The 22,734-nt window shown below is 40.2% G+C and overlaps 1 protein-coding gene across 5 annotated transcripts in view; it reads right to left on the bottom strand.

Annotated features, from left to right (window-relative positions):
• The window catches only part of LOC131443648 (disheveled-associated activator of morphogenesis 1-like), a 45,233-nt gene extending 24,592 nt beyond the window's left edge, over positions 1-20,641 (bottom strand). For 2 of the 5 annotated variants that reach the window (XM_058613460.1, XM_058613454.1), the window contains exon 1: positions 4,570-4,980. The gene's annotated coding sequence lies outside the window, so the exon portion shown is untranslated. Of the gene's footprint in view, positions 1-4,569; positions 4,981-20,500 lie in introns of those variants that run through there. The other 3 variants (XM_058613457.1, XM_058613456.1, XM_058613455.1) reach the window with 3 other exon arrangements.
• Between the last annotated feature and the right edge of the window lie 2,093 nt (positions 20,642-22,734).

Consider the following 22,734-nt stretch of genomic DNA (forward strand, 5'->3'; position numbering starts at 1 on the left):
CCAAAAAAGAAAAAAACTAAATGCTACTGGTCAAAGTGAACAAAGTGAACTCATCCATCAATTATCCAAGTTGCCTGGAAAAATGCTTGTGTTTTCATGCTACAAATGTGTTTCAAATTGTCTGTTTAGCAATGATACAAATGGCACAGTGGTGCCTGATTGTCTTGCACAGCTGGGGAGCATGCATGGTGCTCCTTCTGCCAATTACTTAATGGAGCCCTAAGTACACATGAGTAAACACATGAGTAAACACATGCACACATGGGGTTATATATACACACATCAGAACATAACTTGGCTACGATTGAAATGCTGACTGGCAGGTTAAGAGGAGATTAAGATCAATCACGCCTTAGCTGTGGCCACTCAGGCAAACTGACAGCCGTCAAAACTGTCCTCAGTGTGGAAGCAGCAGTGTCACGGCAGCAGAGCTGATGTGTGTGGTTATGTGCATTTACATTACAGGATTATGTGTCAAGATATGACAAAGGCATTGCCTCTGGAGGTCACATGGTGGAGGGTGTTGTGATGGCGCTCAGATTACAGGATTAACATACACAGATGTACAGAAAGGGATTACAGACAAAGGAAGATTTTATTCCACCTCTATTTAAAAAAAAAACAAAAAAAAAACAACCTATATATTTGTGAACTGCATGAACTTCAGCAAATCCTAAAGTTACTCAATAGTATTCACTTAGTCATTCATCACGGTAAAGCAAAACATTCTGGTCCTACTTTCTTGGATGTAAGGATATATTGGAAGCGTCTGCTTCATATCATTTTAAACTCAATGTCTTTGGACTTCTCACAAAACAAACATCTACTGGGCCATGGAAAAATGTTGATGGACATTTTTGTCACACTTCACAGACTAAACAATTAATCAAAGAAGTGGAATAATAGTCTGTTTTCAGTCAATTATTGTTGCATTGTAATGCTGCCCAACATCCAGATCATTATGACAACTGGAAACATATTTAACATTAATGGAGCCCTTTACAAATCCAAACTTCTCTCTTCCCTGTGTGCTCAAGATTACTTGTACACGCCATGCCATGCCCAAATAATACTGTGTGCTCAGTTCAACTCACAAACAGTGCACGGACTGCTGTATCCTAATACAGGAAACTCTATTGGCCTTGTCACAAAGAGATAATCGAGTTGTTGTCCTCGTGGTATCATGGTCACAGTCTGTGGTGGCAGATTTGTTCAAGAACGGCCCCTGTGTGTCTGTGGCAGACCTGTTTTCAACCGACAATGTGAATAATCTGGTCACAAATTGACATAAAACAGGAAGAGATATAGAAGATAAAATCTGCGATACAGGTAGACTGACAGAGTGTGTTTGTTCATCACACAACACTGAATGTTCCATCAGTAGATTCTGTGATAAAAATGAGTTGTTGACGTGTTTAGCCTGGGAGGTCACTGCATTATTTCATCAACAAAGGGCGACGCAAATGCTGACAGACACAATATTTGTCAGTTAAGTTGCTTTGTTGCTTGGGAAAGATTCAATCACTAGTGAATCTAATTTGTGGTCCCTTCTAGCTTTTTACAAGCTTTTCTTCCCATAAGAGACGCCGCAATTTTTTTTTTAAAACGCTGGAAAAGGTCTGTTTAATGGCAGCCTCACCATGTGTTGTGTTGTGATGTCATAAATTGTTGCATTTTTTGCAGCAATTTATAGATTTTAAACTATAAAGACACTACTTGAATGTTTTGGACACATTTGCATCCGTCAACAATGGACTGTTCTAGACCTTTTGTATTGTCTTTTTCTTTCTTTATATGAATGAACAACAGCACAGAGCAAAAAAATGTCTATTTAGGGGGGGAGTGTGCGGCTAAAATGTAGGGAGGACAGAGATTAAAAAGCAGGTTAAAAGGCTGTTGCTCTTTTGCACAGGCAAGGTTGCTTAACTTGTTCTGCAGATAGACTCTCCAACCCCCCACTCTTAACATGTTAGCATTCTTCCTCGGGTCAACCCTTCAAGTGGAGGTTAGACTTGGGGCAAAGAAAGAAACTCCTCAAACGTGTGACATTATCCTTTCAATGGTTTGAGCTCATTCATCAGGTTTCAGTTTATTGGCTGTGTTCCAAAAAAAATCATCACTCAGCATATATGTTTGAATGTTAGCTACGTGCCTGTTTCACAGCCGCAGCTTGATTGCAATGATCTGTAGTTTTCATGCAGGATCGAGTTTGAATTATGAATCACAATCTTTCTGAATCAGAAGATGCCAGAGCCTCTGATTCCTGTCACCATCATTCAGCATCAAGACTTTTGGTTAATTTCTGAATGACGATGTCTTTCAGAATTGTTCAATTTTCCAAAGATAAAATGGAAAATCAGTCAAAAGGGCTTTTAAAGTAAGTGGTCTGTTCATCATACATCATACTGCAACTGCATAATGACTGTTTATAAGACAACAATTACAAAACCCACAGCCATTATTGTACTGTGCTAACACTACTTAACTTGATATTGACTGGTAACAACATGGCAATCCACTTATGATGGAAGAAAGCAAGGATTTGCAAACATATTCACCATCAAATATTTATACTAAATTTGGCATAATTGACGGTGGCTTAAAGTAATACTTGGAGAGTTGTGTGTTGTTGGTGTCTGATTTCAGTACAACTAGCTACAGCCGTTTTAGCAAAATTTTCACTCGGTAGAACTCAGTGTAATATACATGGTGACCAGGACACTCCTTTGTTTGAACAGCCTGGAAAAACAGAAAACAATTGAGTCTTCACAAAAATCCAGTTCAGTTTCTTGAGACCAAAACATTTGCTCTGTGGCAGCTTAGGTCTGCTTGTGTGAAGGAATAACAAATGTATGTTTTAAAAAAGCGTAATACTGAAGAGTATCTGACAGCAAGATAAAGCAGTGAAAATGTTTTAAATATAGCGCACACTTCAAGTGATTCTGGATTTTTTTATGTGGCTATATTTTTGCTGCAAGGCTCATCCTCAGCTGTACATGACTCAGCTTCTGAACCAACAATCCAACCTGCATTTCCAACATCCAGTTTAAAAATTAATACATTTGAGAGATGCTGGGTGGTGTCAGCACATGATGGATAATGACCTGAAAGAACTGTATTGATTTTCTTTCCTAAAAAATTATTGACTGAACTCCTCATTAACCAAGACACAGTAAGTCCTTGACTATTGGCAGGAAGAAAGAAAATCAGTAGATCAATCAAGTGAGATCCAGTATATGTCTGCGCGTTAATGTCAAATAAACTGTGGGGACTTAAAAAGAAAAATCCACCATATGTCTTCATCATGATCTCTGCCTCAGTGCAGCGGAACAACAATCATTACATGCTCTGTGCAACCGAGTTCAATCTAATATTAGTCACAAATGTACGTCTGTGTAGTCAATCAGACAAACTCTCAGATCATTAATAATGAGGTTGGAGGACGCTGTAATCTCTTCCAGGATACCCCAAGCTGCAGCCTGTCCTTCAAAGATCCCTACCTCTTCCTCAGTTGCTATGGTAACCAGGATGGTGGGTTGATCGGTGCAAACTGGGTGGGTTGGATGATTTAATGTAAGCCCCTTCCACTGCACATTACCCTCCTTTTTTAATCTGCTCTGGATGTTTATAGGGGAGAAAATAGGATTGTCTCTCTAATTCAGTGGACAAAAACAAATTACAAAACCATTAAGGATTACAGGTCTGGCTTGCCGTCACTCAGAGCCAGCGTGAAATCCTGCAGAAATGCTCTCCTTTGTAACATCCGATTGTATAGTATTTGCACATATTGTAGATTACACGTGGTCTCGTGGGAGAAGGTGAGGAAGCGAGAGTGGAACCTGAGAAGGATGGGCAGCGACAGGAAATGAGCAAGGAGAATGAGCAGACCCTTCCATGCTCAAGGTGACTTTCCTTTTCATTGACCTGATAATGTGCACTCCGCCCCTCATCATGGAAAAAACTATGCCATCCTCTCTCTCTCTCTCTCTCTCTCTCTCTCTCTCACACTCACTTGACAGTGATAATGGACTGTGCTCACCAGACCACAGAGAGAGGTGGGAAGTAGCAGCCTACAAGCTCACTCTGTGTGTATATTTGTGTATGTGTGGGTGTGTGTGCGTTTGTGAACACATACTTCTACCACCACCTCATCCTGTCTTCCAGACCAGCCTTGTCATTACGGGGCATTCCCTGAATACAGAGGACAACTCTCTCACCAAGAAATCAGCCCCCGGGGCTCGGTCATAGCATCCCCGTCATGTTCCCCTCCCCCATGGTTACTACGGCAACACCGTTTTCCACACCGACACCTCCTAATTAGACAGACATGACACAATCACCTACGTCTTGGTGAGAGGAATCCAGCCTGTATCCTGGGGAGAGATAAAGCAGACCTCCAGCCCAAACTCTCTTCATACACACACACACGGACTGATATGATATCTGCTGGCCACATACAGTCCACATGCACACGCATTCCAGTCACCAGATAGCCGGTTCCTGCACTCCTTTTCCTCACACTTATTTGATTACAGGGTACAACGGGAAGATTCATTGAGCTCGTCTTACCCTGTCCAGAAGTGAGCTCGCCGCTGTTGTGCTCTGATCATTCCCTTTATACCCTCAACTCACTGCCAGCTTTCTGCACTGTCGACAGAAAAGACACGATGATCGTATGCAGTACGCAGCAGAGCAGTCTCTGCGTAAGGTATGTAATCCATGCAGGTTCAAAGTTGCCTCTCCAGGTGGTTGGAGCAGCTAATAAGCACCTCGAATCCAAGAGGCTGTCAAAATCAGCAAGGAGGACAATCCCAGTTTGACAGAAGTTGCATTCGTCTGATAGCAGGAAAACGAGATGTAAACTCGCCCTACAGCATGAGCTCCCTCTTCAGTGGTCTTTCAAACAGCCAGCTGACCGGCGAGGACTTCTCCTCGCTTTCTTTCTACTCCTCCCTAACCTCCCTAACCTCCTCCTCTCTGCCTTTCTCTGCAGAATGCCGTGGGGGCAGAGGGGACAGACACAGATGTTACTGACTACAGACCACACCTCTTTTCAACACTCACAGTTCTAATAGGATGCAGCCAGGCGGTGGCCGCCGCCCAGCCCACCCCCTCCCCCTGCACAGGCTTTGGACAACTCGTTTAGTGTTTGTTTGGAGAGGGCATGTTTGGAGAGCTGCAGGAGGGAAATAAAGCAAAAGTGTAAAATGTTTAAATGTGGACTCTGGAGGGGAGATCGTTGGGAGGCAGTGAAAGTCTGACAGAGGTTCTGAGGAAACGAAGTAATGCTGTATGTGTAACATAAATGACCGTACAAACACTACAATCAATCATGTACCTTCCAGTTCTCCTGAATATAATACCCCCAACACACTGGAAAGAAATCATTCTTACAGTCTGGTAGTGACGATACTGAACATCCAGAGGATTTTAATCTAAACAATCCAAGACACTCCCACATGATTTACAGCACAAGCCTCACTCCTCTCTCTCCTGCATCGCAGCTAATTACTGCCTAACATCATCCAGAATCTATAAACATTGCAACACATTGCAATTTTTTTGGACCGAAAAACATCAGTGCAAGGAAAATGTGAAAAGAATTTGTTTTCTGTGCAGAAAGCTCATCAAATAAGGATCTCAATTGGAAGACATGTTTACAGCATCACATTAATTTGGTCTTTTGTTGTGAGATTACCATGAAACCAGTGACATAATAATGAAATAACCATTTAAATCAGATCCTTTATTTCACGTAGAGTCACACAATCCCACTAAATGACCAATGCACTGAATTTTGTGATATTTCTGACACCTTATTCTCCTTTCTCTACTTACGGTGTATTCACACACAAAGCAAAGCAAAGCAAAGCAAAGCAATAACTATTTTGTCCATGAACTCACACGACGTGAGAAAATCAGACATGTTCTCAGAGACGTCTCATTCAGGCGCTACAGGTTTCTATGCAGGTGTTGTCCAAAAGAGTGTCATCTATCAGTCATTCATGTATTTCTTGTTCGTCAGAGGTGAGTCAGGTGTTACTGATGGGTATAATACAGTCACAAGACGTCACAGAGCCTAAGGTATATTATTTCATTACTCAACCCTGCATTGTCCAATTACTATAATAAGACACACAGTGGAGTATCACATTGCCTGTTACTGAGACTGTAACTGAAAAAACCCCCTGCCAAAAAGAAGTCTCAGCTCAAACCTCTCTTAGATAGCCATATTCATTCAGCATTAGAAATCCCCCAACAGCTGCCACCTGGAGGTGCCAGTGTGTACAGCTGCCTGCAGCTTCAATGTTTCTGGACCAGTTCCAAGACACATTACATCTATCTGATAAAGAATCACGTGAAGCACTTTACATGTCCTTGTCGAGATGCTGTACTGCAGCTTTGGCTAACAGTGTGTGAAACTGTTTATCTTGACCCGACTGGCGTTACAGACATCAGTGGCGAGCCACGCCGGTGCAGTCATGAATGGATAACAGTGGAGTCTGTACAGTGCTGGGTAGCTGCCTCTGAAAAGAATGTCATGCAGCTGGAATAACAGACAGGTCCTGTTCCCATGGACAGCTTCTGTTCTGGTGGGACACAGCTTCCCCGTCAATAAAGACCCAGGACTATTGTTATGGTGACCTTGAGGGGAACAGGTACATAGAACTTATGGCGAAATAATTGCCCTGTATTTCTCTGTAGCATCAAAAGGTGACAAAGAGCAGTCTTTTGTCTTTAGTTTACATGCTGTCTTTAGTATAGAAAGCCTAAAAAATAGGATTTAACTGTGACATATTTAACCTGGGATACAGAACAGATCTGCATTGTGGGTCTGTTGCTTTGCTTTGCTCATGCTGCATAAGGTAGATGTTTGCAGAAGCACAAGAGTCAGCCAATCAAAACAAACAATACAAGTATACCAGCAAACACTAGTCAATCGAATTTATTTCATAGGTTTAGTTCGAAAGGTCCAAACAGAACAAGATTAGCAACATTAGCAACTCTTGCTACTTTGTCGGCCATGACAGACACTGTTCTGCTCCACTAGTACATTTTCAAACTAGTGGCAGATTGATCAATCAACACTGATGAAATATGGTACTATGCATAATAACCTTTTAATTCCAGGTGTCACCTGGAGGATTTTTTGCATCTTAACATTTAAAGACAAGGTTTGAAGAAACAGTGGAGCAGCAAAAAAAACTACTCAGAGCGAAACTGAAGCAGAGTGTTTGAGTGAACCCTTTCTCCCCCTTTGCCGAACTTTTCTGTTAATTATTAAGCACGAAAGGGCAGACAAAACTCAACTTTACCCTTTTCTATCTGGTTTTTCAACAAGCAATAATATGTTTCTGTTGCTGTGAGGTCAACTTTACGATACTGTCTTATGTATTGACCTAGAAAGAAGAAGGCAGCATTGCCAAAAAAATTAAACAAAGCACAACACAGCAATGTACAACAGCTACAGTACAAATTAGACAAGAATTCACTGGAAAGTTGAAAGCTGTTGAGGCTTTACAGTACAGTGAAACAAAGAAGCATGAAAATCTGATTGGCTGCAGACAAGTTCAGCTTCAATTACAAGCTTGTTGGCTAAGTTATAGAGAAAAATAAAAACCACTTTGAAGAAATGTTGAATATTCTGTTCATAGTGTGAAACATGGGGTCACTCAAAGCCACACATACAGAAACTAGAGGGTGGAAACTGTTATTGTCTATGTTTGAGGAGTTTGTGAAAATGAACACAAAGTTCAGCTTCATGCCAAGGATAAGCATACTCTCAGCTGAATCTTGAGTGACAGCCACTAAATAAAAAAACAGTTTCACCGACTGCTGTGAAGGAATGTGCAAAGGGGGGAACGTTATATTATGGCTTGTATCATGTGGTGGAAGCTAACAGGGCTGCACCATACATATGTTTCATCCAGGGTGGGGCTGTATCCATAAATTCCTCCCATGCGGCCCTTCCCTTGTTGGAGACCCTAATGATCACAAATTAAATTCCAGGATTAAAAAGGGTCCTACCGGTCTCTGCCCACCTTCTGGAAAGCTTCTAATTAACCTCCTGGAATAGAGGGGTCCATCCCAGAAGGGGTGCATGCTGACTTTCTGCATCCACTTATCTCGACAACACAGCCAAGCAACTACAAACATGAACAGTAAAGGAATTGTGTGTGTGAAATGGACTGCATTTAACTAATGCTTTTCTAGTCAGCTGACCACTCAGTGTATGTGTGTATGTCGCATTCATACAGTGATGACACAGCATCGGGAGCAGTTAGGGGTACCCGCATGATGTTCTCTCATATGATCACAAAGAGTAAGGCATTATATTCTGTAAGTGCTAACGTGACGAAACATATGACCTTACCAATATTTACCATGTCCTTCTGTTCATACAGATATAATGAGTCAGATGAATGAGAAACCATAACTCAACCAAAACTTGTTAACGTTTAGTGGTTTCTTTGCTTCATATCGGAAAAAACAGCTGATCCACTGAGGGCTGAAAGAATTACTTATGATTCATATGATTCATGTCCCCAAATCGTTCAGCCCCATGATCCACCCTCTGACAGCCACTAATGTCACGTTTTTAAAAACATATATTCATGATTCCTATTATACTAGTGCAAATGTTTTTGAAATTTCCACACACCCCGACATCCAATTCTGGTTCTCATCAAATACATACAGTTTTGCCAGGTCTGACGCATGTGCAAAGTTTAGTGAGTTTTCAAGCATGGTAAGGCCTCCAAAAAGGCAATCTACTTTAGATGAAACTACTAAAAATAAGTTCTTGCATTTCAATGAGGAGCTTATATAAGTTATTGTATGTATGCACAAATGGAATGCATTTGCGTATACAATAGACATGCACAGACATTACCGAGCATTAAACTTCTTTCAACTCCTTTAACACTCAAACTGTAAATCCACCTCTGTCACATTAAAACCTGGGGAATTTTGGGCAACAAAGATAAAAGATCTTCCTGGAAGAAGTGTACAACACTGCTACAAAAAATACTATAAAGCTGACACTGCAGCTGCAGTCAACGTGCTTGTAATGGATCGACCGAATTTGAGGGTTAAAAGCCTGTGGCTTAACTTGTTGATCCGTCCAGATGCAGGCAAAGCTGAGTGCAGCGAGAAATAAGTGGTTAAGGTTTTCGAGCAGAGAAACAACAAAGAGGAGGTTGTGTAATGAAACGGTATACAGTTGCAAAGGAGGTCGCATATAAACAGACAAACAAATCCAGTGACAAAACATTAATCCAACACAATCCCATCAGTATTCAGTCTCCTCTTTGGGTGAAGACAGCCTCACGCCACATTAGCTTATTTCACACACAGATGCTCTCAGTGTCAGTTCATCAGACTAAATCCACGAGAAAAGGTCCAAGGTCCTGGCCTTATCTTTGACCGTCAACAAGGATGTGAGACTGACTAACTGCCAGCCGGACGCGTGACTAACACAGAGGCAAAGTCGAAAGAGAAAACAAGCCAGGGAGCAGTACACAGGACCATCTTGCATGACTGGATGGCTGAGTTACAAGCTGCTTATCTCAAAGTGTGTCATAATCTGAGTAGAGAAAAAGAACCCGAGACTCATCATGAGCCAAAACAAAAAATATTTATGTGAAGAAAATCTGATGAGGAGATAAAAAACCAAGAGCTGTAGTGCACTGAAATAAATATACTAAAAACAGAAGCAGCAGAAAAAGGGACGTTTGTGGACATGAACAAGAACACCTGCAGTTTAACAGGCTCAACCTGACAGCGTCTGCCCTGTGGCATCCGAGCCATCAACTGTGAAAGGTAAACATCTGGGACACAAACAACACCATGTTCAGGGCAGCAGTACACTTCAACATGCAACACTGCTACTGTTTGTTTTGCAAGTATGTCAATATCACTGGAATATATATAAACATAGCATTTATTCTACCTGAAAGGTACAAAAACAGAATATCGTGTCATTGTTTATGTCAGCAATAAAGCCAGGGTGATGTCTGAGTGAGATAGGGAGGTTACATGTCACATCTCTGGTCCATGACGCCGAGTGTGCTATCTAAAAATCACACAATGAAGGAGTAGTATTTCACATTTGTTTCACATTGCGAACCCTGCATAAGGAAGGGTTTCCTTAAACAATACAGCGGGGATCCCTGTTTTTAAAGATACAGTATATCAAAATGTAGAACAAACCCCAAAATACACTAAATTTTAAAAGGTTAGAAGCCTGATAGATGAACCAGTTGGTCCAATGAATCACTGATAAATCATAACACTGGTAAAAAATATAACAAGTTACATAACTGTGAGGCAAAAAAGAAATATGGATGCGGACAATAGTCGCCACTAAAAGCTGAAACGCAATCCCTCCCATAGTACATTTAACTGTTGACGCAGCTGGTTTCGTCTGACTACATGGCTGTTTTGACGGCTTCTCGACGGTAATGTTATCACACAGATACGTTATACTGTGGGAACCTGCTCATTGTAGCAGCAACCAAAAACCTTGCCCAAAGCAGCAACGGTGTGTTGTGATGCAAGCGGGAAGCTGCTGGTTACAGTGACTTATTTCAGATAAACAAAAACATTTTAGATCAGGAAAGACTCATGGTAGCAGTTTCAATCTGTGACCCAGGCTGCGACGCATTACCTCTGCCTTTCATGATTTGTAGAAGTCACAATGTGCTTCACAACAAACCACAAAGAAACAAACGGTACCTTTTTTAACAATAATGAATTCAACAAATTCGATAAGAACCTGCATGACTGACATTACCGGCTCCAGAGACGCCAACTAAGTTAACGGGAAATTGCATTACTATGGTAAAAATACCATTGACATGATGAATGAGCTTCAGAGACATGCAAATCACATGCAGAGGGAAAGTGATAAACCAGGACATGCATCTATTTACATACATTATGCAGAGGACGATCTGAAATCAACACAGCCTGCTCCATTCATGATAATGTCCAAAGCAACAAACTTTTAGCAGCTCTTCACGCCTCAGCACTGCTGTCACTCTGAATTAATGAAATTGCATCAACCTTTGAATGAAAGAAGGATAAGATAAGCCTAAACATATTTTTCCATCCTTGCACTTCCCCCTGATAACTTGTCAGAACTTGAGCGTACTTTCTGGAGGGCAAGGCGGCATTTTAAGAGCAGGATGAAGCACGCCATACTCTGGCACCGTCTGCTGCTCAATCTGATATCCGTCAGCCGTTTCAGCGGCTGTTAAACATCCAGTGGTTTAAGTCTGGAAAGGAAACATGCTGGCATCTGACCTATTCCAACCAAGGATATCAGTCAAACCGGATGCACAACGTGTTCTGCAAATCCAGGTGGAATTCCTGAAAAGCACCGTCATGTCCTATTAAGTGCCTGAAGTCAAAATGAATCCTGCGTTTTATCAGGACTAAATGTTGCATGTGAAGTCAAAACAAGCTTTTCATGTTGGTGACTAGAAATCAGAATATGAAGTCTGTATCTTTAAAAATATCAGCTACTTCCATTTGAGATTAATCTGATTAGAAATGACACATGGGCACCCTTTACATCTGGCATTAAAATGCGTTTTCTGTGATTGGATCACAATCGGATAGCGCCTGACCACTTGTACAGGTACAGGTGTACACCTAAGAGGTTTCCGCTCCACCCACAACATTGACGTGAGCAGAAATACGTTGGTGGCTCCGAGCACAACCAACTTGAAAGCGGCAAAACGAGTCTTTCGTTGAGCCTGACTGTGGACGTTGTTGTTGGTGATATGGCGGCACTGTAGTCTGCTACAGGAAATCTTTGCAGAAGAAGAGGGGGAGGTGACATACAGTAAGTGTGGGGGGGAGGTTGACTGTGATCACATAGCAATCGCATCTAGATGTGTACATGTTAATACCAGTTGTGAATGCATGTGGTGAAGAGCTATCCAATCACAGAAAACGCATTCTAATGGCAGTCCTCAACTGCATTTTTAAATGGCTGTTGTATGGGCTTTGTAAGAAAGTGGTAATCTCTGGTTAAAATACCTGTTTAAACCAATGGGAATGAGTTTAATCAGCTTTTAATAATTGGGTCAAATGACTGTTGGAGAAATGCAATGCACACAGTTTTTACAACTTTGGATGGGATCATTATAAGTGGGGATGCAAGACTTGGGCGAACAAGCTGATTAATTCATCATCGCCTACATTCCTGCAAACCCCTGCGTCATTTCATTTATCAGCAGCTAGAACCTTACTTTTTACAAGCAGAGAAGAGTGCACAGTATTTGTTTTATTTCATCAAATGGATCGAGTGAATGATCTATTGGGAGAGGACCTTATTTTAAGATACAAAACCAGTGTAACAAATGTCTCTGAGCTGTGCAGTTGTTTTTTCTTCCTTGGAGTAATTTAGTTTGTGGCATGTTTGTGACGGTGTATTTCAAGCAAGAAAAAAAAGACAAACAAAAACTGGGGACGGTGTTACTCGCCTTTTTAGCAGGTTAACTTGGGTTAAAAAATCATGGATATAGCTGCTAACTTTAGTGTGAAAGTGGCTTCAGTTACATTTGTGCATAAAGTAGCAGCCTGCTGCCACTATATTAAGATATTCATAAATAAATTAAAAAGGGTAGAGGGCTCATAGATCCAACAGAACTAAAAACTCATACGAAATGTCCAGCCCCTCTGTTTTAGGAGGTGACATTAATAATGTGACCTAGACAAAGGGAAAAGAGGCGAGCAAAGATTGAAACATGAATCCCTTCTGGCCCATAAACTCCCCCACACCCTCCCAAACCAACATCTCCACCTCCCAACCCCACTAACACACACACACACACACACACTCATGCAGGACAGAGCCCACATGCTCCCTTTGTTTGAACCGCAGCGTGTGACTACACTCTTTCCACATCGTACTGCTGGAGGAACACAAGTGATTAATTTCAGTGCTCATTGTCATCGTAACGTGAGGTTTGCTTCAACTCTCCATGTCTGGCAAAGGAACAGTCACTTTCTAACTTTGTTAGCTGCGACCGACTCCACTCTTGAGCGGGAAAAGCAAGGCAAGGCTATTAATTAAGATGCACACAAGTTCGAGAAAACGGAAGACTTTGAGTCAGAAACAAAACCAAACAAGTACCAAGTACTAAGAATAATGGGCATGCAGCCAGGAAAGACCAGTTCTTTATATTGAATAGGTTAGGTTAGGGGAAAAGTTAGGGAGTTTAAAAAGAACCAGTGTGTAAAATTTAGTGACATCTAACGGTGAGACTTGGGTACTCCTCACTCCTACCTTTTCCTCACACATTAAGGAACTACAGTGGCCTTCATATACCAGAAAGGAAGTCATTCTTCCTCATTTGTTTTGTCTATTAGGGCTGCTGATGTGGGAAACTTCACACTAAACATTATTACATGTGGCTAGTATATTCACTTTCTGCCACTAATCCCTCTTAAATGTTACACATCTTTTTTTATTTACCTCCAAGTAAAATTTTCTAAAGTTATTCAATTATGTTTAAGAGGAGATGACGTTTATTTCCGCAATATAATTGATTTATTGCTTACACTTTACAAGATAAATCTGATATTGTTAAGAAAGGTGATGTGAATTCCTGAAGAACACATCTGGATTTAGAAAGGAGTGCGACTAAAGCAGTAATGGTAAACATATAACATTTGTAGGATTTATACAGTCTCTCTTCCCTCTTTAAACTACCTCAATAAAGAAAACTATGTTGGCAGGAATCAGGAACTAGCACAGCTTGTTCTGTGCTCTCGGGGGTACAACTGCAACAAGTTCAGATCGGCCCAAAAAAAATCATTTCATAGGTCACCCAGTTCCAGTTATAGAACCAAAGACTGCAGATCCAGGCTTGTTTTTCTAAAGGGAACCTGCTCTGTCACGATTCATGTAGGTTTTGACAGTAAAAAAAAATTAAAGGTTTGTGTTATTGTATCTTAAAAGACGTGTTGATATGTCAGAGCGAATTTCAGATGGATTCAAGCTGGCCTAGGTGCTCTGCACATGTTCCACAGCTCCCATCCCTGACCTCTGACCCAGAAATAACAGAAAAGGCCAGTGCAGAAAAAGACAAAAATTGTTGTTTTTGTCAGTCACATAATAAGTCAGCCATAAAATGTCTGATACTGAAAAGCTTCAAGGGGGCATATGGCCACCTAGCATAGCAGAGGCACACACTTCATTCAATAAATCAATCCCATGCCAGTGCTTGTAAACTGGGATAAGGACAACAGTCCAGTTAAATGGCATAATCAAGGTATAGCAGGGGAACAGACTGACTGCATTCAACATTGGATACAGGTTGATGTGCGGTTTACTTCACAATTAAATCTAACAGTGCAACACGGCTCTTTGAATTTTATATCCTTATCAATTATGAAATGACACCAAATAAAAAAGGTGCAGAGATTGGGACATTTCTCTCCATCAGCTTAGGCTTTAGACCCCGCTCACACCATCTAATAGCTGTGATGCATATTTTATTGCCAGTAGCGAATTGACTTGCTTTAAAGCCCCCATTACTCACCTAGGGGTCTGAAAGCCATCAGCCTTAAGGCCATTAATTACAGATCTGCCACCACTGAGTGGCTGAGCTGGAAACAGGGCGCACTGCTCTTTCACCTCCAAACAATCACTGAGGTCAGGAGTCAACGGTCTCGGGAGGGGACATGCAGTCACTGAGTGGGTATCTAAACTCCTTAAAGGTTTAGCATATGTCATTTTGTTTTCACTATGAACTATGAAATATGCACATATCACAAATCAAGTGGCATAAAGAAAGTACTTAATTGAAGGTATCAGCAGCTGTATATTCAAAGTGAAACATATTACACAAGGTTAATTTAGTGAAATGTATGTTTTAATGATATAACATAAATCACTACCTCAGCAGTGATGATCCAGGGTTGGCCTCAGTACATTTTCTAGTTTTCCTAAACAATAGCCACATGGTATAACACGATTAGTCCTGAAATCATACCTATGTTCTTCTACGATTTCACTTAGTGTGTTATTTTAGATGAAGCTGCTGACCTCTGTTATAAAACCCAGCAGGAAGCTCTTTGATCACAAAGTCTTCTGGTTTAGCTTTTCACTGTAGTAAAAAAATGTTTAGCAGGTGTACATATAGCTCCAGATCAGAGGTATGGTTTATGCGTTCGGCTTTTTAGAAATTAAAACTGTAACAAGCTGCAAGATTCACCAGCTCAGCCACAAAGCAACCATCTTCAAAATGTGAGGTTGGGTCTTGGGTGCGGCTAACAAAGGCTATATCGGCACCCAGCTGTCCCAACAGCAAGGACAAGTGCAAAGCCGGGCCAGACTGGGGGCAGGGTGTGGCACGGCAGGGGTGCCATGGCGACGGAGCAGGCCTCAGCAGAGCAGGGATGCTAAATGAAGCTATTGTCTGGCCCAAGTGAAGCACACCGTACAAAGAATGGCACATTCAAACAGTCATACAGGCTTATTGTTGTGGCGGTGCGGCAGCGCTGCAGAGTCACAGTTCATCCCACAGGGTTCACTACTGCGCTTCAGACAGAGAGGCTCAATATGAGAGCATGAAGCTGGGACACAACTGGGAGGAACTACTACCCTACCCCTTTCACTACCCTAAAACAATTTTTAGGTCATATTATTGATACATATCACTGACTGGGCGAGTCGGACACAAAACATTTGTTCTCTTCCCAACACATTTACTGTTGAAGCTGATGCATCACATTCTGACACGGATCTAAAGTGAAGATACAAGATGCTTTGGACATCAAGTAGAAATTAAACAATAAGTCAGTCCACAGGACAATTATCAGTAACAGTTTAAGAACATCAATTGTTTCGGCCACTCCTTGTTTTCTGTTTCTCAATTGTAAATATATCTAGAATTAGATAAACTGCCAACTAAGAGGAAATCACCTAGGCTTTCTTAACAATACCAGCTTTAGCTTGTAAACTGCATGCAATAAATGCACTTTATTGCAGAAGAAATTACATCTACTCTTAAACATAATTCAATTTATGTTAAGAGAGAGCAAAGGTTTTAGTACATACTGGTCTATAACTGTAGGTAAGAGTTTTCTTAAAGTAAAACAAGAGGATTTATTGGCAGAAATTGAATATACTACACATATGTTATAATGTTTGTATAAGTGAGCGATTGCTTTAAAAGAAAAATTGTAGATCTGGAATCAGCTAAATTGCAAATAATTAGGAAAATAAACATCAGAATCCTCAGAATTACAAAAAAAAAAAAAAAAAAACTGTTTGACGGAGCCTTATGTGAAGTAGTCGTTGGTAATAACACAAGTAACTCTAACTCAAGTGAAGCACTTCTTTATACTACAATTATGTATATACAAATACAGCATTTACAACATTGCATTCTTGGAGAACAGACAGGGTATTAAGATGTTGCCACATGAAGTGTGAGTCAATATTTAAACTGAGTCATGTAACTATGGTATGTCACATAACTATGGTATGTACTGTACGTATATACAGTACCAACTGGATTTGCCACCTTGTCAAACTATAACCATTTGTTCACCGACAGTGACAATTCATACATTCATGACTCCAGGAAGGAAACACTTACTAAATGCTTAACTAAAATAATGACACATTTACACAAGTCCACTGTACGTGGCACAGTAAATACAGAACATATAACAGTGCATTTAAAAATCTAAATTTATATCCGTAATATGTCCCGGGACACTAACAGAAATGCTCATTGAAGATTTGAAATCGTAAATAATGATGTACACTTTCATTACTCCCACAAGAAAGGAAGTGATCGAAAGGCTGTGGTCGCAGCACCTGCCTCAGCACATTTATGCCACCACAACATCCAGAAACCAGGCTGACATATGGTGGTCTTCTAGGGGCTCAGCTGTGTTACGACCACTCTTAAATGACACCCACAGTGAAAAAAATAATTAGTCCAACCTCCCCCCCGGGTTGTTGTTGATGTCGTTTTCTCTTTCACTGTGCTGTGGTTAATATGAGCCAACCAGGGAGGCTGCTCTCTCTCTCTCTCCTGCTATGTTGCCATTCCTGTGCAACTTAACACTCAGCTCATTAGGCCAATTCCCCTAGAGAGCTTCAGGAGTGTTAGTGTGTGCTGATGGACTGATGCTACTCCTTCTAACTTGCTTTGACTCCCTTTACAGTATAAATAAATAAAATATAGAAATACTGTATATGCTTTTTTAAAAATTATTTTATTGATTCACTTTTTTTTGCCTTTTAGTTGACCTTATATTTTTGATGGTATCATGTTATATGCTCATGCTTATTTTATTTTTTTTTATCTATAACACAGTAAATACTGAACTGAAGCTCAGCTTTAAACACTGCAAATCAAATTGCAATTACTGTGTCAGAAAAATTGCAATTACATATATTCTCCTTTCCATTCATCCCTAGCAAGTGCAAAACAGGACATTTTGCCAAGTTTATGTATTGGTTCATTATAAATTTGGGCCAAACGTGCTATAATTATAACCAACAATGAGAAGATATGATAACATATGGTGAAAGAAAGACCAACTTCCCAAAATAATTGGGGCAGTGGCATCATCTGGCATATAACTAAACCTCCTTTGTTCTGCTCTGGACACTGGATGATTACAGATGCATGGACAGATGGATGGACTGATGACTATCACCCTTCATTACATGTCAGGGAGATAACAATTACAATGCAGAACTGCAGAAATAATGAATGAGAGAGGAAAATAAAAATGACATAAGGAACAAAATTAGAGGACTCCATAAGTTGACTAGACTATATTGTCTACCATCAAGTATTTGCCATTCTGTAGACATCCGTTGACATGATTTGATGCCAGTGAATGGTAGAAACTAAGCCTGACTCCATTTATCATTATTAAAGCCAAACCTGCTGCCAATTAAAGTTTGAAGTCGTCTACCAGCGCAAAATGAGCCAGAGTCATAAACCTGCGGCGACTTTAACAACAGATAAGAGTTTGTGTAATTATGCTTTCAACAGCACAGTGCACATGTTCATGTCTGCAACAACAGCCACATCAACAGGAAAGTCACCTATGCAGCCAGAGGCTGTATTTTGGCAGAGGAAGCAATGACATGGAGTGTCAACAGTTGCTGAAGATGACGCGGTGGCATAGCTGTTAACAGCAAGGTATGGGCAGAACCATTTGCTAAATATTTGCATGTCTTATTGTCTGCGTGTAAGACAAGAGGACATAAAAGGATGTAAAATTGTAGTGCTTAACTTTTACATTTATGTTACATTCAAATAATAGGGCTCCGGGTGTCACGTGACTCGGTTTCTATGCATTTCTAGCTCCTTCATGGTGGTGCTGGACACAGAGCAGTCTGCTGATTTGACGATAGATAAAGGTCACTTCTGGGCGACAATGAGAATTGAAGGGGAAAAAGAATACTTTGTGTATTTGATGTGTTTTTTTTAAGAATAATGTCAGTGCCCTTTGTTTACTGTGCCAAGTACTTTTTCCTTCATTTAATTTATTCATGGACTACACGCTGGTATAATAAGTAGCTGACACAGCTATTCCCATCCACCTTACACACTCTGCAAAGGAGACGCAAGCCAAAGCATTGCAAACAGTAACCTTGGTGAACTGAACTGAACTGTAGGATTAAAATCACTTGTGAAAGCATGCAGTTACAACACGGAGTAATTATCTGCTATGTGCACATGCATATTCGGAAAAACAAGACACACAATTCACACGTCAGCAGCTGTCACCGCGCCGATCTGTACTCAGCCAACTCCCTGTCTTGAGCATTAACAGTGTGGACAAAATAACAACATGGTACATCATGTAATGCTTCTCCCATGTTTACACTGAAAACAAGCCTGCAGAGCACAAGGCAGCAGCAAACCATTACAAGCACATACAGGCCCCTCAGTGATTTAGAGCATTTTAATTCTCGGGAATGCAAGCCTTCTCTGATAAGCACCTCACGGAGTATGTACAGTAAGCCCAGCACTGGAGCGATTACACAGCGATAATCTCTGTCTGACTGGCCTGTAACTCTGTGGCTTTCACAAGTGAGTCGCTCCCCTTCACAACAAACCATCACAACTGAATATTAGCTCACTACAGGTGAAGAATCACATGTCTGAAAGCGCCACAGGCTCACTGATTCACTGGACAATAAAAGTGTTGCCTTACGGTCATAAACAGGGGTGTGGTGGCTTAGTGGTTAAGACCGGTACCCTGTGTGCAAAAGACATCATGGTCGCAAGTTCAACTCCACCACTGGCAGGTTGTACTCAATTCCCTTGTAAGTCGCTTTGGATAAAAGCGTCTGCTAAATGAAATGTAATGTAATAAATTAATTATTATACCGCAAATGGAAGGTCAAACAAATAATTGTTAGTCACCGTATGCCTCGGATTCCAAAATCAACCATCCATTCTCATACAGTGGCAATATTGCTTTATCAACATTCAAGCATTATGTAATACAGTGGTTCCCAAATGGGGGTCCAGGGACTTCTGGGGGTCCATAAGAGGTTTCAATGTCTAATTTGTTTACGTTTCAACAGAACTCTTCAGATCGCAAGAAAAAAGTAAATGAATTTCTGACACAGGTCATTTTAAAAGCATTATGGTCAAAACATTACCACAATTAAGTAATTCAAATCAGTTAAAATTGATAATTATCATGATAAACGTTTTACTGTCAAGTGAAAGTTGAAGAAACCAGTTAATTGTGGTTTTAAAAGTCTTTATGGGCAGATCTGAGGCGAAATATTCAATAGCGGTTATGGATTGTGTGCAGGATACGTAATATTATCAATATTTGGAAGCTTGAAAATAATGTCACAATAAAATGATTGCCCAGGTCTATGCAAAGGCTAACAATACTTAAATTACAGCCATATCAAGTGTATATTAATAATGCATTCTGCAAACACAGATAATATGTTAGGATGTCTTACCAGTAATATTATAATTAATGATCATGTTTTTGGCCATATCTTCCAACACTTTATTTACACACTTCTGAAGGAATAGCCTACATTGGAATAACGTTGCCCTTTTGAACTGAACTTCTGAAACCCTTATCTGACCACTAGAACGTTTCCCATGGGAACAGTAGTTCAGACAGTGGTTCCTCTTTTTCCTCCTTGTTGTTATCAGGTGTGAGGACACGCTTGTGACCACACACACACACACACGCACAAAACAAACTATTTGCAAAACACATGCAAATGTCACCAAACTCCAGTCTGTAGCAGGTTTAGGCCACAAAGGCTGAATCTTTAGGATCAAATATATGGGAAATGAAGAGAAAAGACTGAAGGTAACGACGGCTGTTGCGTTGACTGACCACACCGGTACGGAGGTCAACACCGACACCTACACCGCTTTTCACCGAGCGGCCCGGTGCCGCTGGGGCTGTTAACACCGCTATGTTTGACACATTTAGTTTAAAAAGCAAGTCTCTTCCTTACCTCGCCTCGTTGGCCATTTCTCTGCTGAACTGCGTCCACAAGTTCAACGGGTAAGAAAAGTAAAGCGGCGGATGAAAACACACGGTCTTTCTCCAGCGAAGCGATGATTCAATAGCTTGGATAGTCCGGGGCTGCTCGTGATGTCATTGGTTTACGAGAGCAGGCTTTGCGCATGCGCAAATATGTGTTGAGCGCAGTGCTTCATGGGTATTGTAGTGTTCATTCAGATACTGTCATTTTAGAGTTCCAACTATGAGGTTGTTAAAAACACATTTCAAAGACATAATTCTCCAACTGTGTAACAAATATTCAATCAATCGAGTAATTGCTTGGTCCATAAAATGTCATCACTGATTCTCAAACCTGGGAAAGATGATGTTCTCACATGTGTTTTGTCCACAAACCAAAATTATTCTGTTTTACAGTTGAGGATTAATTTACTAATCAATTAATAATAATCGAGTAATGGTATCAGCCCTATAGGATTTTACATTTTTATTTGTCCAATATCCAATACTGTGATTTTGACCAGTATCAGTTCATCCCTACTATTATATATTACCAGTAATGAAATTCTTTGTGATCAGTGTCTTCTCAACTTTACAGAAAGAAATAGCAGTAAAAATACAAAATAAATGGAATTAAATGGATGCAAGTCTTAAGCTAGTGTGGGAAGATAATAAATATCAAGACACTTCAAAGTCAGGCCTAAACCTGTATTAGGCCTGACTTTAGCGGTGTATTCTTTTTACATTTCACTTTTGAAAGAGGACAAGACAGTTGTGACCAAAATCACAACATAAATACAGCAAAATGTGTGACTATTTATAGTTGAAATTGGTAAATGAGCCATTTACATAATCTACTGAAACAAAAATCTACTGTGAAGAGCAAAGATTAATTGACATGCTCTTCACTGTCTGCAGTCTTTTTCTTATTATCTTTTTCACATTAAATGTTTAGATTATTAATTGATTAGTCCATTGACCAAAGGACTTAACATTAGACCCTTAAGTAGGACATCTGTGTAATATTTAACATTATAGTTTGACATCCTGATTTAGGTTGTCTTGCTCCAGGCACGGCAGTGTCTGATATCTTGTATTGTATTATATTACATTTCATATATTTGTAACTTTTGTGGTCATGTTCTTGACTGAATGACTGACAATAAAACCATTAGTTGCAGCTCTACTCCACTGTCATAAAAACAGAGGGTCTGTGTCAGTGCATTAATTTCACAGTGACATCGTTAAAGGCAGGATTTCTAAAAAGCTTTTAGTGGAAAGGTCACAAGTTAAAGAGGCAGGTATTATTTTTGTCTTAGGTATAAGATGTAACATGGGGATAAAGAAAAACAGTATAGGGTGTCTCCATCTAGTGGCTACAAAAGTGAAAACAAGTTACAGTACTACCAGGATTTTTAAGACTGTAAAAACAAAAACAATGGAAATTTAAATCGACTCACATGTACAGTATATGAATATTTAGAGAATGTATTGAAAAATGATATTCCAATAACTTTCAATAGATCTGAACCCAATTGGCCGAGTGACAAGAATTTACCTACATTTTTCATTATGTCACTAAAAATAAAAACATATTGATATCAAAGTAATAAATGTTCACCTACAAAAGTATTCTATGTGAGCGAAGTACAACTTTTGATCGCCTTTACATGTGATTTAATCAAAATAAAATTATGTGAACATGGAGGAATGTGTATACTGAGTATGTAAGTCATCGTTAACTTCAGTCACATTATTTCCTCAGTAAATAAAATGATTTGTTCATACATGCTCCTGCTTCATTGTCATGTCATTACAGAACCAACTCACGTCAGACTGCACAACCTGATACGACACTGAAAGACATTCATCATGCCAGAGCTTCTGTTTTATTGTTCACATTTACAGAATTGGATGTGTGAGTACAGTGTTCATACAGAAAGCCCACTTGTCCAAACAGGCAACAGACATATTATGTACAGGTGTAAGTCTCGGTGAAGCCTGGTCCATGAGCACACTCTGCATACACACTCATTCACTCACTCACGGGTTCAGAACAAGCTCATGGACTCTGGATGTTCAACAATGTGACAGATGACATGTGTAACAGTGGTTGGTAGAATGGCGTACACCTAAAATTAGGCCAATTTGGGGTTTTGTGTCTAAAGCCAATTTGAAGTCTTCATTATCTATCAAGTGCTTATGACCATGGCTTGCTCTGTTGCC

Source organism: Solea solea, chromosome 17 (assembly GCF_958295425.1).
Source record: "Solea solea chromosome 17, fSolSol10.1, whole genome shotgun sequence".
Classification (NCBI taxonomy): Eukaryota; Metazoa; Chordata; class Actinopteri; order Pleuronectiformes; family Soleidae; genus Solea; species Solea solea.